Raw genomic sequence first — 11534 nt, 5'->3', positions numbered from 1 at the left:
ATGACAAATTTCCTGTTTCCGGTAGTGTCACGAACAAGTTTCCACGGAGACTGCCAAAATATCTTGAGTGTTTCTTAGCCTGAACCTCCTTTTCATATTCTCTTTTTTGACACGAAGTTTATTATGCCTTTTTTGGCAAAATATGTTTTTGTCTCTATTGTGGTAATACTGCTTGAACTCACTATCATTTGACAGTTGAACTTCTGCTATTTATTTAGCTGGATCTTATGCAAGTGTCGCTTTTTATGTACCTGAACTTAACTTATTTGGTTAACATGTTTTTGACTTCATCTTATTTTGGCATTTCCTGCAGATCAAGAGATTTGTTGGGTTGCCCTAGGAGGTGTACGGCAAGGCTGCATACAAAGCGAGCAAGCAGCCTAACTGGGTGACTATTGCAAAGAGGCCGACTTTTATCGATGTTCCAAAGCAAGTGAATAATTATTGTGGTTTCTTTGCCGTGAAGTTCTGCTCTACATATGATGGCGATGAGCTTGTTGATAATTTTGGTAATGTGGAGGTATGTTTCGTCCTTGTTCTTGTCTGATCATCCTTTCATTTTTGTTGTGTGTTTTTGCTGAGACGCTCCTGCTGTGGTTTTAGTTATCCTTTACTAAACCATCGTTTCATTTCCTGTTGGCAGGCTGCTGCAAATGACTGGAAGGCCGAGTTCATGCACACTCTAATCTTTAGCGAGAAGAATGAAGTCGTGCGTGCAGACCTTCCTAAAGAGATCCAGTCCCTGGGCCTGTGAATTCGAAGCATTAGTTTCAATGTAGATTTGATCTCGTAAAGATTTAGGTTTGATAATGATTGGAACAATTCTGTAAAGGTTTGGTTGTAAGAATTGTTTAGTAATTTGTGTATCTATAGTTGTAGCACTATTACTTATGATATTTGAGGACAAATGTATTTGGTGTGAACAACGATTTGGCTTCTGAATTTCAATATACTGCATCGTTTTTAGTATCCATGTGTTGTATGTTTTTTCCCCAACAGATGCACTTGAACTTCTCCCTGGGCTATGGTTGAATTGCTTGTTTTTTTGTTGTTTAATTTTGGTCCCCAACATATGATCTTTGATTTGAACTTCTCCTTGAGATCTAGCTGGGCTGCTGGTTTCAGATGGATAGGATTTTCTGTGTTGTGTAATGTATTGTTATTTTTCAACCCAACCAATACGTAGCCTTTTTGCATAGAATCTATATTTGTTTTTTTGTGATTTTTCAACTACGAACGGATTTCAACTATAACTTTGTGCAAAAATATTCTCATACACTCCTTATCTTTTCTTTTATATTTTTGTCGGCATTGTACATGAACTTCTGCACCTATCCAAACAGAACTTCATATCTGAGCGCGTTGTATTAGGCTTGCTAACCTTATTTCATACGGCAAAACTTTATTTTTTAAGCATATTTTTTGCTACATCGATTTTATATACTAGAACTTCTTCTATAAGCTAACCTGAACTTCAGACTATATAATTATTTGATGGTTGCTCTTTTATGGAATACAACACCAGCACCTCCTGCCATAATGTACTAGAACTTTCACTGTAATGTTTCTTGAACTTCATAGTGTATATCTTTCATTTTTTATTCTTTCTTGCACTTTGCATGGAAAACATTACCAGCAGAGCACTTCCTTCCATAATATACCAAGACTTCTGCAGTAATATTACTTGAACTTCACAATGTATATTTTTCATTTTTATTACTGCTTGCTCTTTCATGCAATACATCACCAGCACAACACTTCCTGCCATAATATAGCAGGGCTTCTGTAGTAATATTACTTGAACTTCAAAGTGTATATTTTTCATTTTATTACTGCTTGCTCTTTTTTGCAATACATCACCACCACCTCCTCTTATACTATGCTAGTACTTCTGCAGTAAGCTTACTTGAACTTCTACTGTATAATTTATTTGAAACTTCAACAATAAAAGTTCAAGTAAGCTTCTCCTAAAATACTGTTTTCAAAAGTGGAATAATATTACGCACATTGACATGACATAAGTTTCCTTTGTTTAATTGACCTAGTCTAACTGTTCATCATCCTTGCGCTCCTCCTTGGCTTTGGTTGTGGTGGTTTTTGCTTGACATGTACCTCTTCCTATTCATCTTCCTCTTTCTCTTCCTCTTCATCGTCCTCTTCCTCTTCATCATCCTCTTCCTCTTCCTCCTCACATTCCACTTCCTCTTCCTCTTCCTCTTCTTCGATGATGTCTTCATCTTCGTCTTCCTCTTCATCTTCCACCACTTTCTTTTTGCTAGCTCTAGGTTTTGCTTTCTATTTCTTCTCTGGCTTTTTGCTGGCCTTTTCAGCATCTGCGCGCTTTGGGCATGTTCTTGCATTATGTGGTTCATACTCCTTGCATATGCTACAAAGTCTGCTGCTTGCTTTCTATGGGTGTGGTCCCTTCTTTTGTTCTATAACTTTGGGTTGCTTGACCTCCTCGGCATCGTTTCTTTCCAAGAGTGTTGCACAACTGAGCTTGTTGTGTCCTTCAACCTTTTTGCACACGCTACATTGCATGTGTCCAAGTGGCACTCCGTTCTCATCGAGCACGACGACTCTTCCTGCAGGTAGTGCCTTTATTTGAGCTCTCTTGTCACTTTTCTTTGCTGCAGAAATTTTCTTCCTACCCTTTATTTCAGAGTACATCGACAATTTCATCGTCTCTTGCTATCGCTGCTCCATTGATTGGTCAACACCCTGCTTGCACTGGTTGTCTTGAGCAGCGGCGTTTAGCATTTCAGCTGCATAATAATGAAGGTCATCTTTAATTTCAACATCCTCTCCAGCCATCATTTCGTCAGCATCCGCTTGATTGCTGAATGAATTGCATCACGCTCTCCCACGAGCCTCTTTAGAACATAGTAGGCGTTATCATATTGTTGGTCACATCTCATCGCTTTCTTGTTAACCATCAAATTTAGCTGCAACAAGATGTCTTGCTTCGATAGTCCTGAGTTGCCATCCGATGCAGTTGTGTTGTAGTCCCTTGTATCAAAGGTTGGTTGTGATTTTGCAGTCTTTGTGTACCGTTTGAGGATATACTTTTGTGGAAATTTGTCAGGCTTCAGGTAGTCCAGTATGTTCATGATGTGAAGGCAGAACAGGCCTGCATTTTGTGATGAATACATAATACATAGTCTATGAGCTAGCAATGAGTTTCATATATTTTGATATGATACTACTAGTTTAGCTATTTAATGAGTTTGTTTTTCCGCTCACCTGTGTGTGTCCAAAGCTTGCATTCACACTCGTATATTTCATTCTCTGGGTCAGCTACAACCTGGAATTCATGCTTTGACCAGGAAAATCTTTCTTCATCATCATGTACAGGCTTGTTGTGGTAGTACACAAGGTACTTAGTGGGCTCTGCTGTACGCTTTGTGCGAAATAGCGTGGCTTTTCTTTTCTCATCCTAGTCCTCATCTCGGTGTACATGGCTCTCGTGTACTTGATAGACATGTCTTCCTCATAGTCGTAAGTTGTTTTTGTCACAGGATTGGTCTGCACATGTCAAAAAGTAAGATATTAGTCGAAGCAGAGTCATGGGTTTCATTTTTTTAAGTTCAAAGTGCACATGTTGAAGGAAAACAGAACATGATGGGGGTGTTTTTTTGTGTGTCTTCATACCATGCTAGTCATTGTTTGCTCGTTCTCCTTCTGCATCCGAGTTTGTATGCAAGCATTTACCTGCCTAGCAAACTTGTGTAGGTTCTGGGTCCCCTTGACAAACCCTTTCTTGAGCACGTGGTTCATGCTCTCGCTTCGTTGTGTGGAAGTCATTATAGCACAGAAAATGTTCTTGTAATATGCTGAAATCCACATTTTCCTATCACTCCAAAACTGCATCATATCTGGTCATTCTCCATGTTGTATTTGTGCACGAGTTTAGCCCAGGCAACTTCAAACTCCGTTGGCATCAGCGTCCAGTTTAATATAGCTGTGAACTCCTCTTTGAATGTTTTATACTTTTTGTACAGCAACGCGAGGTATTCCCTGTACTTCTTCATGATGTGCCAATGGCATAGCTTGTGGACGGTGTTTGGAAATGATTGTGGTATAGCTTTCGCCATCAATGGGCACTGGTCTGCATGAATTAAAAAAATGAAACTTGCTTCTTTTTTGCACTGATGGTGAACTTATGTTGTACAAGTACTTGAACTTCACATGTAGCAGTATGGCTATCTAAAAATTTCACATGTATTTCTTCTTACAACCTCTGTTGGAAAAGGCAGTGCCTAGGAGGCGCTGTAGCGACCCGACCTCAGCTGGTCAAGTCTCTGTGCTTCAGTGTCATCCCTGGATCGGTAATGCTGACACACACAGTACTCGAAGGATTTATAACAGAGTAGCAATCACACACTTATTACATCGAATGTCTCCAAAGAGAACTTATTACACGAATATGGCTTAAGGCCATCTAATGCGATAATAGCGGAAGGCTCGGAAGATAAGGTGAGTCCATCAACTCCAACGACATAGCTGAGCTGCACGGCAACGACCTAACGAACCTTACTCCTCGTCTGAAAAGTCTGCAACAAAATACGTTGCAGCCCGAAAACGGGTCAGCACATGGAATATGCTGGCAATATAACACAATAGAGCAAAAACGGAATAATGCTACCACTACATGCATATTTGGCTGGTGGAAAGCTCTATTGTTATAGTTTGCGAAAAGCCAATTTTTTTCCTACAATAAAGGAATAGATTTTAATTTAACTATCATGGTGGTTGAAACATCATTGAGAAGGTAATCCCAACTCAATCCCAATTAAAGTGATTAACAACCCAACAGTATTAATTAAACATGGTGAGATACATGTGATAACCCAAGTACTAGATACTCAAGAATTGTCCATAACCGGGGACACGGCTAACCATGATTAGATTGTACACTCTGCAGAGGTTTGCGCACTTTTCTCCACAGGACTCAATCGCCTCCGTTGGATTTCTCGCACTACATGGCGTTTGAGAAACGGATGACCGAGACACAGTCTCTCGGGAACCTTAACTCTCTACTCCGGGTAGACCATACCGAACCTACAAAAACCCACTACCTGCTGATCTACCTCTTCAAGAGCTTCACGTAACTTACTCAACTATGCTAGAGCCCATAATAGCTTGTGGCTGCACACGGAAGTTTCTAGCATGAATCATCTCAGTTCCCTTTGAGTCTGGGTGGCGGTCCATAGGAAGATCACACGGCTACCCCGGGATTTCCAAAAAAACAGACAACACTGGGTTCCCTAGGTTCCTCAATCCACTCAGTTGTTTGATTAAGTTGCCACCTTAAGTTGAACCATTAGTTAACAATCTCACATCTGACATGAATTTCACTCAAACCCAAACCATGTCTACGAGCATAGCATAGCAATATAAGCAATACGTAGAAGTAACTCCCAAGGGTTTGAATATAACAGGGCAATAGGTTCTACCTCAGCAACTACTTCCCAACCCACAAGTTAATGATATCCTAATCATGCAATGTTTGAGGATGGGAACTAATGCATAAAAACTGGGTAATAATGGGATATGATCAAAGTGTTGTTGGGTTTCGTAGTAATTTTCAAAAAAAATTCTACGCACACTCAAGATCATGTGACTATAGCAACGAGAGGGAGAGTTGTTGTCTAACGTACCCACGCAGACCGACTGCGGAAGCGCTGACACAACGTAGAGGAAGTAGTCGTACGTCTTCACGATCAACCGATCAAGCAACCAAAACTACGGCACCTCCGAGTCGAGCACACGTTCAGCTCGATGACGATCCCCGGACTCCGATCCAGCAAAGTGTCGGGAAGTTTCTGTCAGCACGAAGGTGTTATGACGATCTTGATGCACTACAGCAGCAGCTTCGCCTAAACTCCGCTACAGTATTATCAAGACTATGGTGGCTGGGGGCACCGCACACGGCTAAGGAATAGATCACGTGGATCAACTTGTGTGTTTCTGGGGTGCCTCTGCCTCAGTATATAAAGGAGCCAAGGGGGAGGGGGGCACCGGCCAGGAGGAGGGCGCAGGAGGAGTCCTACTCCTTCCGGGAGTAGGACTCCCCCCCAATCCTAGTTGGACTAGGATTCCCCGAGGGGGAAAGAGAGAGAGGGGGGCCGCCACCTCTCCTAGTCCTAATAGGACTAGGGGAGGGGGGAGGCGCGGCCACCTTGGGATTCCCCTTTCTCCTTTCCACTAAAGCCCATTAAGGCCCATATGGTCCCGGGGGGTTCCGGTAACCTCCCGGTACTCCGGTAAAATCCCGATTTCACCCGGAACACTTCCGATATCCAAACATAGGCTTCCAATATATCAATCTTTACGTCTCGACCATTTCGAGACTCCTCGTCATGTCCGTGATCACATCCGGGACTCCGAACAACCTTCGGTACATCAAAATGCATAAACTCATAATATAACTGTCATCGTAACCTTAAGCGTGCGGACCCTACGGGTTCGAGAACAATGTAGACATGACCGAGACATGTCTCTGGTCAATAACCAATAGCGGAACCTGGATGCCATATTGGCTCCTACATATTCTACGAAGATCTTTAGCGGTCAGACCGCATAACAACATACGTTGTTCCCTTTGTCATCGGTATGTTACTTGCCCGAGATTCGATCGTCGGTATCTCATACCTAGTTCAATCTCGTTACCGGCAAATCTCTTTACTCGTTCCGTAATACACCATCTCACAACTAACATATAAGTTGCAATGCTTGCAAGGCTTATGTGATGTGCATTACCGAGAGGGCCCAGAGATACCTCTCCGATAATCGGAGTGACAAATCCTAATCTCGAAATACGCCAACCCAACATGTACCTTTGGAGACACCTGTAGTACTCCTTTATAATCACCCAGTTACATTGTGACGTTTGGTAGTACCCAAAGTGTTCCTCCGGTAAACGGGAGTTGCATAATCTCATAGTTATAGGAACATGTATAAGTCATGAAGAAAGCAATAGCAACATACTAAATGATCGGGTGCTAAGCTAATGGAATGGGTCATGTCAATCAGATCATTCAACTAACGATGTGACCTCGTTAATCAAATAACAACACTTTGTTCATGGTTAGGAAACATAACCATCTTTGATTAACGAGCTAGTCAAGTAGAGGCATACTAGTGACACTAAGTTTGTCTATGTATTCACACATGTATTATGTTTCCGGTTAATACAATTCTAGCATGAATAATAAACATTTATCATGATATAAGGAAATAAATAATAACTTTATTATTGCCTCTAGGGCATATTTCCTTCAGTCTCCCACTTGCACTAGAGTCAATATCTAGATACACAGTAATGATTCTAACACCCATGAGCCTTGGTGCTGATCATGTTTTGTCGTGGAAAGAGCTTAGTCAACGGGTCTGCAACATTCAGATCCGTATGTATCTTGCAAATCTCATGTCTCCCACCTGGACTAGATCCCGGATGGAATTGAAGCGTCTCTTGATGTGCTTGGTTTTGTGAAATCTGGATTCCTTTGCCAAGGCATTGCACCAATATTGTCACAAAAGATTTTCATTGACCGATGCACTAGGTATGACACCTAGATCGGATATGAACTCCTTCATCCAGACTCCTTCGTTCGCTGCTTCCGAAGCAGCTATGTACTCCGCTTCACATGTAGATCCCGCTACGACGCTTTGTTTAGAACTGCACCAACTGACAGCTCCACCGTTTAATGTAAACACGTATCCGGTTTGCGATTTAGAATCATCGGATCATGTCAAAGCTTGCATAACGTAACCATTTACGACGAGCTCTTTGTCACCTCCGTAAACGAGGAACATATCCTTAGTCCTTTTTAGGTATTTCAGGATGTTCTTGACTACTGTCCAGTGATCCGCTCCTGGATTACTTTGGTACCTCCCTGCTAGACTTATATCAAGGCACACATCAGGTCTGGTACACATCATTGCATACATGATAGAGCCTATGGCTGAAGCATAGGGAACATCTTTCATCTTCTCTCTATCTTCTGCAGTGGTCGGGCATAGAGTCTTACTCAATTTCACACCTTGTAACACATGCAAGAACCCTTTCTTTGCTTGATCCATTTTGAACTTCTTCAAAATTTTGTCAAGGTATGTGGTTTGTGAAAGTCCAATTAAGCGTCTTGATCTATCTCTATAGATTTATGCCTAATATATAAGCAGCTTCACCGAGGTCTTTCATTGAAAAACTCTTATTCAAGTATCCTTTCATGCTATCCAGAAATTCTATATCATTTCCAATCAGCAATATGTCATCCACATATAATATCAGAAATGCTACAGAGCTCCCACTCACTTTCTTGTAAATACAGGCTTCTCCAAAAGTCTGTATAAAACCATATGCTTTGATTACACTATCAAAGCGTTTATTCCAACTCCGAGAGGCTTGCACCAGTCCATAAATGGATCGCTGGAGCTTGCACGCTTTGTTAGCTCCCTTTGGATTACCAAAACCTTCGGTTGCATCATATACAACTCTTCTTCCAGAAATCATTCAGGAATGCAGTTTTGACATCCATCTTGCCAAATTTCATAATCATAAAATGTGGCAATTGCTAACATGATTCGGACAGACTTAAGCATCGCTACGGTGAGAAAGTCTCATCGTAGTCAACCCTTGAACTTGTCGAAAACCTTTTGCGACAAGTCGAGCTTTGTAGACAGTAACATTATCGTCAGCGTCAGTCTTCTTCTTGAAGATCCATTTATTCTCAATTGCTTGCCAATAATCGGGCAAGTCAACCAAAGTCCATACTTTGTTCTCATACATGGATCCCATCTCAGATTTCATGGCTTCAAGCCATTTTGCGGAATCTGGGCTCACCATCGCTTCTTCATAGTTCGTAGGTTCATCATGATCTAGTAGCATGATTCCAGAACAGGAATTGTCGGGTGGTGGGTGCGACATATGCCAACAGGTGGCTTATCTTTGTGGGAACCAGTAAGACATCGCCGGTGCCTGGAAGCGGGATGAGGCGAAGACATGCACGCCGGCGGATCTTACCCAGCTTCGGGGCTCTCCGAGGAGATAACACCCCTACTGCTGCTCTGCGGGGTCTCCACATGCTCACTAGATGAATCAAGTAGCTACACGAACGCTCCTTGAGCTGTTTTTTGGGGGAGGAGGAAGAAAAGGCACGGACTAGCCTTGCTTCTTCTCCTTGTATGGTGTCTAGAACTAGCAGGGGGTCCGAACCTTTGCATGGGTGCTCCGGGGGGTTTATATAGGCCTACCCCCCGGGGGTACAATGGTATCCGGCTGGGAGCGGGGCCCAGTCGTCTGTGACTGCGCTCGCCGGCTTCTGCGCCGGCTGCTGGGGCCCGCCGACTGGTGGGTCCCGCCGGCTGCCAACTCCTTGGTCGACAGGCAGGCCCCACTATCCGGGGCCATGTCGGCGGCTGGTCACTATGGCTTCATCTTGTTGACGTGAGCTTCATCGTGGTAAGCGCGGCTACAGTACCGCCACCTGTCGGACGATCGTTGTAGCCTTACCGCGTCTTGTCTCCTTAATGGGGCGTCTGTTTCGAGGGAAGCGGCAAGCCGGCTGCGGGGAGCCGGCTCTGGCTTGGGCCGGCTTGTTGGAAGCATGGCCGCCTTCGGCCGTCTCTCTTGGCAAAGGGGCCCACCGCCTGTGGGCCGTGCTGGCGGCCGTCGTGGGTGAGGCCAGGGTCAACATGGCAACAGTGCTGCGCCGGACGGGTCATGCCTACCCCGTACGGCGCACTGTGCCAGGCGTGCCCCGGGATTCGAGGGTGGCAGGCTCTTCTATAGCCACGCCCCGTCGCACCGCCGTTAGGTGGGTGCAAACTTTGTGGGTACGTTCTTGACTGCTTTACGAGGAGCCGACTCGAAGGAGTCGGCCTTCTCACAACCGGCTTCTTGGAGTCGGCCCTCTCAGGAGGGTTAAAGTCGGACCGCCTTCCCAAAAGCGGCCTGGATCGCAGCCGACCGGGGGCCGGCGGCCCCATGTCTTGGATTCTTGAGAGACGGGCGGGCTCGTAACTTTTTCAGAAGTGCCAGGGGAAGCCGGCTAGGCTACCCATGGCTATTTACTCCGACAAGGATTACCGTACCACTCTGGTGCGGATCTCACTCTAGTTGATCTACGAGGTTTAGTAGTATCTTGATCTGAAGTTTCATGATCATTATCATTAGCTTCCTCACTAACTGGTGTAGGTGTCACAAAAACAGTTTTCTGTGATGTACTACTTTCCAATAAGGGAGCAGGTACAGTTACCTCGTCAAGTTCTACTTTCCTCCCACTCACTTCTTTCGAGAGAAACTCCTTCTCCAGAAAGTTTCCGAACTTAGCAACAAAAGTCTTGCCTTCGGATCTGTGATAGAAGGTGTATCCAATAGTTTCCTTTGGATATCCTATGAAGACACATTTCTCGATTTGGTTCGAGCTTATCAGGTTGAAGCTTTTTCACATTAAGCATCGCTAGCCCCAAACTTTCCAGAAATGACAACTTTGTTTCTGCCAAACCACAGTTCATAAGGCGTCGTCTCAACGGATTTTTGATGGCCCTATTAACGTGAATGCTGCCGTCTCTAAAGCATAACCCCAAAACGATAGCGGTAAATCAATAAGAGACATCATAGATCCTACCATATCTAGTAAAGTACGATTACGACATTCGGACACACCATTACGCTGTGGTGTTTCGGGTGGCGTGAGTTGCGAAACTATTCCGCATTGTTTCAAATGAAGACCAAACTCGTAACTCAAATATTCTCCTCCACGATCAGATTGTAGAAACTTTATTTTCTTGTTACGATGATATTCAACTTCACTCTGAAATTCTTTGAACTTTTCAAATGTTTCAGACTTATGTTTCATTAGGTAGATATACCCATATCTGCTTAAATCATTTGTGAAGGTGAGAAAATAACGATATCCGCCATGAGCCTCAACATTCATCGGACCACATACATCTGTATGTATGATTTCCAACAAATCTGTTGCTCTCTCCATGGTACCAGAGAACGAAGTTTTAGTCATCTTGCCCATGAGGCACGGTTCGCAAGTACCAAGTGATTCATAATCAAGTGGTTCCAAAAGTCCATCAGTATGGAGTTTCTTCATGCGCTTTACACTGATATGACCTAAACGACAGTGCCACAAATAAGTTGCACTATCATTATCAACTCTGCATCTTTTGGCCTCAGTATTATTAATATGTGTATCACTACTATCGAGATTCAACAAAAATAGACCACTCTTCAAGGTTGCATGACCATAAAAGATATTACTCATATAAATAGAAGAACCATTATTCTCTGATTTAAATGAAAACCATCTCGCATTAAACAAGATCCAGATATAATGTTCATGCTTAACGCTGGCACCAAATAACAATTATTTAGGTCTAATACTAATCCCGAAGGTAGATGTAGAGGTAGCGTGCCGACCGCGATCACATCGACTTTGGAACCGTTTCCCACGCGCATCGTCACCTCGTCCTTTGCCAGTGTTCGCTTAATCCGTAGTCCCTGTTTCGAGTTACAAATA

This window comes from Triticum urartu, chromosome 5 (assembly GCF_003073215.2).
Source record: "Triticum urartu cultivar G1812 chromosome 5, Tu2.1, whole genome shotgun sequence".
Lineage (NCBI taxonomy): Eukaryota > Viridiplantae > Streptophyta > Magnoliopsida > Poales > Poaceae > Triticum > Triticum urartu.
The sequence above is the reverse complement of the archived record's forward strand: the minus strand, read 5'-3'. Positions refer to the sequence as shown.